Source organism: Helianthus annuus, chromosome 5 (genome assembly GCF_002127325.2).
Source record: "Helianthus annuus cultivar XRQ/B chromosome 5, HanXRQr2.0-SUNRISE, whole genome shotgun sequence".
In the NCBI taxonomy this organism is placed as follows: domain Eukaryota; kingdom Viridiplantae; phylum Streptophyta; class Magnoliopsida; order Asterales; family Asteraceae; genus Helianthus; species Helianthus annuus.
Window position 1 is genome coordinate 72,149,698 of NC_035437.2, and position 8,342 is coordinate 72,158,039.

Consider the following 8,342-nt stretch of genomic DNA (forward strand, 5'->3'; position numbering starts at 1 on the left):
GTCAGCACGTTTACTGGGTTATCCGTTCACTGTGCTAACTGTGCTTTGTGCATCAGGTTTGTCACTAAAGTTTGTATATAATGAATGGAGTGATAGTATGAAAGTGATGCATGTGTATGTATGTAACAGAAATCAGTAAGTAATTTATTCGTAATTGAAATCAAGCCAGTAATTAAGCACAAATTAAGTATTAATTAACTGTACGGATGTATGCAAATTTGACAGTTGTCACATTCTCCCCCCGTTTAGAAAATTTCGTCCCCGAAATTTGTATTAACTTAACTTCGTATGGTTACGTCAAACGTGCATGTATATGAATGATATCAAGGTGGATAACCTTCAAACCAAATCAGACCTTACTCACATTTGGTGAGTCCAATATATATTAACCCGAATCCTAGGGTTAAAAGGTGTGTGCTCATAGCAGTTGAGGTCAAGGGTACAAGACGTACTTGACGTATAGCCTAGTGTAATCCAGCTAGTAGGGGGTCCACAAAAGAGGAGCCTTGACTAATAAGACCCTCAATCGATCGATCGCATTATGTAAACGAGTTTTCACGAAACATAGCACCCGCTATATGAATCCAAAATCAACAACTTAATGAAATAGTAAAATGATCTGTCAACTCCCGAGTAGACGAATGGTAAGATTCAATGTGTTGAACATTTTGAATTGCGAGAATACACCGAGTGAATACAAGCGAATCTGGTGTATCCTTGCCTTGATTTGTAGTTGCATCAGAAATGTTTAAATGACAAGTCAACAAAAGTTTATGTATTTTTTTTGCGTGAAACAGTTGACCATGATTAGCACAAGCTACAAGTTTGTAATGACACCACAAGGTGTCGCAATGACATAATTCCATAATAGCGGTGATTGAACAAGTTCACCGTGTTTGAGATCAGATGAAAGTGTATCGAAACAATCCTGGAGAATTGATTTTCACAATGTCATAAAGTTTTTTCGGTTGAATATGGATCATCAAAGTGCCACTGTTTTGATCGAAGATGAAAAAGTATTAAGTACTGTAAGGCATTTGATTGACAACGAAAGAATCTTTAGGAGGTACATGGTGCTTATGAAATGAATATATGTACCATTGCCTCAACACATAATTGTGTTAAGACTGCTTCGATCGGGGATATCAAAATGGATTGTTAACAAATAAATAGGCAATTAAATCCGTGTATGAAATGAGTAACCCAATTAGCACAAGCTTCAATTCTGTGAAAGTATCACTGCAAGGTATCGAAATCAATCAACGATTTAGTGGAGTCATAGACCAAACAAGTCTACTACGGCTCGAAACAAAAGAATCTGTGCCAAAGTATTAGAATATGATGCTCTCAATACATCACATGGCGTCTCAAATCAAACACGTGAACTGGATAAGTTCAAGCTATCGAACTTGGTTTCAACGTAACCCAACAATAAACGTACATATCAACAAGGGAATCTTGGCATGATAGCAAACATGTAACTTGAAAGAAAGCGGTTTCAAGAACGTGTGTTGACTTGATAACAAAAGAGTCAACAATGACAGTACGTAGGTCATTCGAATCACAAACCGGTAATTAGATTTAGCAACGTAACATTTGAACTTTAATGAAGCGTTTATTCGAAATGAAACCGCATGCGTAGCAAAAAGGTGCATGGGTTATGTATAAGTTTTCAAGTGATGAAGCGATGTGTTTCCACCAAAAGGGAGAAGTGACCAAGTATACGAAGCAAACGTGTGTTCGCTCTCAGCGAATGAAATCAGCGTGATGCAACTACTTTAAGGGGAGTAGAGATGCAAATATCTACTCGTTAGAAGTAAAAGTGAAGACTTCCACGGAAGTAATTTAAGTACTTTCGGTTTTGTTAACTGAAGTGACAAGTTTGTCAAGTTGATGACGTTTGATTGAGTTGACAGATATGGGTTCTAAAGCCCTCACGAGTTTAGTCCTAGGTTCCCAAAGGTCCTAGATATAAGTTTTCTAGATTCTCCGGATTTCGTATCCCGTGTAGATCCGGTTTGTACTTTGTGTAGGAAACACCATTTTGTCTACGTCTAAGAACAAGCCATTGTCCCACAATTTCGCCCTGGTATACTTTCTTCCTGGAGTCACAGCTAATCACACTCGATCATCGGTCAGTCGTGAAATAGTAGTTGAATCCTCACAGTAAGTTAAATAATTCGTTACTTCTTAGCAAGAGTTATCAACCCCAGTTGGTTAGGTCATTCGGCTCCTGGTAGTTTGATATCAGTTCGGAAAGGTATCGTCCTCCCTATTGACGAGTAGAATTAGGATTACCCACAAGGGAATCTTGGTCTGTTATCTTCCCTTTCTAGCAACCACTGAGGTTACACTGGCAATCCTTGCATCTCCGAAGGTGTATGTCGCTAAAGTGCATCAACAACAGACGTTGCGTCTGGAATTAAATCGATGCGAAATTCAACTTGTCGTTGAGGAGATAATTTTGGCTAGTCTTCGAGGAAGCCTTCAGGATATTCTCCGATCAGGGGGTATCTTCGAGTTTTAGTTCTTCGGCTCCCTTGTCCCCGACATGAGCCGGAGAACAACACATCCTTCCCACAACAACTTTCGTGCCTTCAAACAATTCGTGATCTGTGGAGGTGTATCCTGCTTCGTGAGTCCCGATCGTTTCTTCGTTCGTTATTTGGATGCGAACATCAATCTTTGTTCGATCGCTTGGCAACTAACCCATCCCAGTTACCACGTGGCAGCTTCCCAACTCAACTGGCAATAGATCTAGCGTAAACCTACACTCTCCAAGTTCTATCTTGCCAATTCCACCTACTTCGTTGGCTTCCACTAGCTTCCCGTTAGCTAGTACTATCATGTACGGATTATCTAACTTACTTGCTACTAAACCAAGTATACTCTCACTCTAGAGATACGAAGCTAAAATTTACAGCAGTATCAAGTAGCGCAAATGCATAGCATTGAGTAATATGGGACGTACCGATATCCATGCTTGGATTCCTAGCGTGCTTCCCTAGCTCCGGTGTTAGACATCTTTCCCATGATTTTGTTTAATCTCCCTTGGGCATTCTTTCCTATAGTGCCTCATATCCCCGCAGTTATAACATCCCTTATCTTTCCCCTTTCCTTTCTTCCCACGCTTCATCTCACGCCAACATATTTCCCGGTTGTGTCCCACTTTGCCACAGTTGTCACACTTCCCATTTTTACATCGCCCGGTATGATGACGTCAGCATCTGTCGCATTTAGGTAGTTTACCCATGTACTCTTTTCTCTTTTTGGCCTTGTTGTTGCATACATCACCCGATAGATCACCACATGCAGCCACACGCTGGCCCATGTGTGGGGCTCGCCACACCCGATAGATCTATCACTCATGCCTCTCGGTCCTTATACAAGGATTAATGGTCTTACGATAATAGCCTACCCATTCACGTGATCTAGCAGTGATTTCCTTAGCTAATCATACCATTTTTAAAGCGTTTGTAACCAGTATGTAACATGTATTTCACCCCCGAAGTTGTAAAACTGAAAACAGCTAAAAGAAAAGGGGGACATGAACTCACCGTATTGCGTCTTCGTACTCGTAACCCAAATTTCCGCGGCAATCACGACTACCTACAATGGTCTAATGCCTATTAGACGAACGGGTAGTGCCTTGTCTTAGTATGTATGATTTTGAGTTACGATTCTGGTATTATTCCAAGTTATAATAATTGTATTTAGTTCTGGGATATTAGTTAGACAACTATTTTGGAGTTATATTTCTCAAGTATTGTATATGCGTATTTCCTTCCCAAGGATGGGGGATGTATGCTTTATAATTCCGAAAATATACTTTAAGTCCCACTTATCTAAAATATTCTGTCTCGAAAATATACATATTTTTCCCAAAATTATTATATTTTATTCCATACAATTTCCCAAGATAATACTTTTTCAAAATACACCATTAAGAGTATTTTCCGAAAACACGCGCGTTACATTTTAGAGTTCGCGTTGTAAAAACAATACCGATGTAACTTAAATATTTATTTGTGAGGGCGTTGGTATTATTTGGAGTCGTATATTCCTGACATTCCAAGTAATATTATTTTTACCCTAAAAATAATTTATCTCTAGTTCACAAAATAATCACGTAAGCACACAAGCGTTTTATTATGAAATATATATTCTCAATATATATTTAACAGGTTTCATTTACAAAAATCCACCTCCGACACTTGGTTATTTTGTAATAAAATCATGGCGAAATTTATATTTTAGAAAACAAGTTAAAAATATATTTATAACACTTATCACCGAAAATATTTCTAAGCGTTATATTCCTAGAAAATTTTCGCCAGAGTTTCCTTTGTAATGGAGGCGTCCACGCTTACTAGCGTATCATTTTCTTTAACATATAACCCGTTAGATCACTTCCAAATAACCAACCCGACATTTAGGCATGCAAAATACTACTTATACTGATTCAGTTTTTAAACACAAAACTGGGCTGTTTTCGGGTATTTTAATAAAATAGTTATCTTACTCTGAAAATCCCCAAATTTTTACAGAATGTCTTATACGTTCCAAATATTATTGTGTAAAAAATCGTGGTCCAAATCATCACCAATATCTTACAAAAATTCATTTTCCGAACTGCATTCAGATCTACCTTTTTCTGACTGCAGTGCACGGAATATTTTATTTAAAATTTATTGTAAGTCTGTTGGACGTAATTCCAGTTGGAGGATCACGGCAACAACAGTGTCCATCTACAGTATAAATTTTATGATCTAACTCTACACAGAATTCAAGTTATGACTGAACATATGACTCTCATTTACTGCTGTAAAAATGCAGCTTTAGCTGCTGTTACAAATCGACGCTTTAAAAATAGTAAACGAAGTCCAAAAATTATGATTCCGGTGCCATTAGAACCGTATTTCATAGTACATAAACCCAGACTTCAGAAAACGTATTTTTCGTCGAGTTATGACATGTTTATAGCGAGTTAAAGTCGGCTGAAAATGCAAATCAGCAAGCTGTTTATAGTATAAGTGCCATTAAAAAGTACACATACGATTACCATTCATTCTAATACGATTAACATCAGACCCTAAGTCTTTTATAGCAGATCTTTGTTCATTTAATCCAGATTTATCATGTATTAACACTTTTCATCTCATGACCTTTGTGTAAAGTTCTTATGTTCATGATCTTGTTTATGTTTTTAGAGTTTCTTATGTTTTTGATCTTTAAACACCATTAACCACTCAAATAGCAAGTAAAATACAAGGATCTAAGTGCTTACCACTAGCACAAAGCTAGGAGAGTTCAAGTGAAGAACTATGGTGGTTAAAAGAAAATGAGAGAGGTCCTTGAGCTTCCGAACACACCACGCTTCGTTGAACACCTTGATACACCCTTGAATAACCTTGAAATGCTTGAAGCTTGAAACAAAAGTGGGTGGTGTGTGTGTGTGGGAAGTCAGCCGAACACAAGCAAGGGAAGGGAAGGAGGAGCTTGTTTGAGTTGGTGGTTTGTAAATGAGAGCTCTAGATCCTTAAGGTTAATTTATAAACCATTATTACCTTTAACCAACATGTAAAGTGTCCACTTGACACTAGACAAGAATGATTATTTTATTCAACAAATGGTGGGGTGTGTCCCCTCTTGGGAGACGATCGGTTGGGGGGGGGGACTATATAGTTAGATTTTAACTAAATAGTTAAGAGGTTAGTTAGTTTAGTTAGGTACTCATGTAGGTTATTAGTGTGTTATGTGATACAACGGGTGTTAGGGTGTTCGGGGACCCTAACTGGCTCAGAAAAAGTGTAAACAAGGTTGTTGACAATATTTTTAGGTTCCGGGTAAGGTCCGGTTGTTTGGTTGGATATTGATCCGTTAAAGTGCTAAATAAGCATTTAAAGTTCCTTTAATATTATTTTTAGTGACACAATGAATTCCCGACACTTTGGAAAGTGTCTAGTATTATTTTCCCATGTTTTTGCCCTTCACCAGTTACGTTAAATGCTGAATTTTGTAAAAGAGTGCAGAATTTCGTAATTTGAACATGTTTTAGGCATATCCGGTCACTATAAATATTACCTAGTGACGCAGTTCTACAATCCTCACCTCCCTACACTCCCTACCAGTGTAGTAATCTATTTCCGGCTCATAATGGCCTTAGAGACAGTGTCTGTCTAGTGTTGGCCATGTCAACACGTTTACTGGGTTATCCGTTCACTGTGCTAACTGTGCTTTGTGCATCAGGTTTGTCACTAAAGTTTGTATATAATGAATGGAGTGACAGTATGAAGGTGATGCATGTGTATGTATGTAACAGAAATCAGTAAGTAATTTATTCGTAATTGAAATCAAGAACAGTAATTAAGCACAAGTTAAGTATTAGTTAACTGTAGGGATGTATGCAAATTTGACAGTTGTCATAATTTACAATAGAATTTTGTAAGCACAGAACAACATACCTCGATCTTGCACGTCTTCCGATTTCCTACCGTTTGAGCTTTCTTCTTTTACACCTACATCCATTCATTCATTTAGCCCAAACTATTTCATTCCATCATTCACATAGTTCCTCATATGACAACATAATCATAAAATTTCTAAATTTTCACATATTTGTTTCTCTTAGACATTTCATCGAACACTTGGCGAGTTTCGCATTGATAGGACATTTTGTACAATTATTCAAAGACATAATCCCACTAGTTCATCTAGTAACTTACCAACAGTCAACCAAATTCATAAATCCTTCTTAATCTTCACTGATTTATTTAACATTTCAAGTATTTCAACAACATCATATGTTAGAATTACATATGATTACTTCTATTTTTGATCACCTCATTCATAACATATTTTTATCAAATGGGTTTATACTAAAATCATTCAATGACCTAAAATCAAGCATGATTCTTGTTCTAGAGGGCATTTCTAACTCCAATTTACATATTTTGTTACATGAACTCAATATTGGGTTGTAACCCACTTCCTACAAAATCATAATCTCAAAGGATTGAACTTACCACTTCAATAATCGAGTTCAGAAAAGTGTTATTTGATGTTCATGCAGTGGATTATCCTTCAATTTCAAGTTTAATTGCTTGATTCTTTGACACAAGGGTTTCCCCTTGTGCTTCTGTTCTTGGTCGATCCCCTAGACACACACATACTGTGTGTTTTGGGTTTAATTGTTTTTAACAAATTGAGTTTTAAGAATTTACACCTTTGGCCCTTCTGTTTTGTTTACTTATTTAATTTATACCTTTTTCATTATATTACTAGTATTTGCATCATTTCCATTAACTAAGTTAAATCTTTAATTAATTTAACTTATATCTCTAGTAAAACTTTTGGGGTGTTACAAGTCTACCCCCCTTAAAGAAGGTTTCGTCCTCGAAACCTGAATACGCACCAAATAATTTCGCGTAGTGTTCATGCATTTCATTCTCCGCTTCCCACATAAGATCTGATCCCTTTCGGTGTTGCCATTAAACCATCACTTGTCGAATGGCTTTGTTGCGAAGTTGTTTCACTTTGTAGTCTTTTATTTCCACGGGCTTTTCAACATAATTTAAACTTTCATCCACCTCGATATCATCCAAAGGTATATATGTCGTTTCATCCGCGAGGCATTTTCATAATTGCGACACATGGAAGGTGTTGTGAATTCCTTCTAACGCTGGTGGTAGTTCTATCCGATATGCCACCGTTCCGACTCGAGCTAGTATACATTCTGACAAGTCTACTCGTATCCTTTCGTAAGTACATACCTCGAACTTTGACAACAAGTTTTCATCCGATCACCCATCATAATGAATTGGTCACTACCACTTTACAACTTTTCCAATAGACTTGGTAATTCAATATTGTATGATTCAATACGATCCTGTTACATTATTCCACGATCAACGTTCATTCATTCGAGCTGATTTTCTTAAATCTTGTGTGTCAAACTATGCATACCCACATACCTCTAACACCCACTTAAGGAAACAATTATCATAATATTCATTCTTGTTCATTCCTATTTATTCATATAAAATCACAAGTCAAACACCATTCAATAGTTGCTAACTATTTAGCTTCTACATACACCCCACCCTTTTTCTGGGCCAGTATCAAGCAAAATTTCTTTCATGTCACTGGCTTGGTAATTCTTTTCACATTTTTCTTGTAATACCTATGCACGATCTCTACCCGAGACCAATATTTCTTTCATTGATAATCTATCATATTTTCATGGTTAACCGCAATTCGATTCACACATTTATACAACTCGCGTATATACTATCTTGCTCCAACCCCTCTTACCGTCTATCCCTTGGTTATAAATAAATACA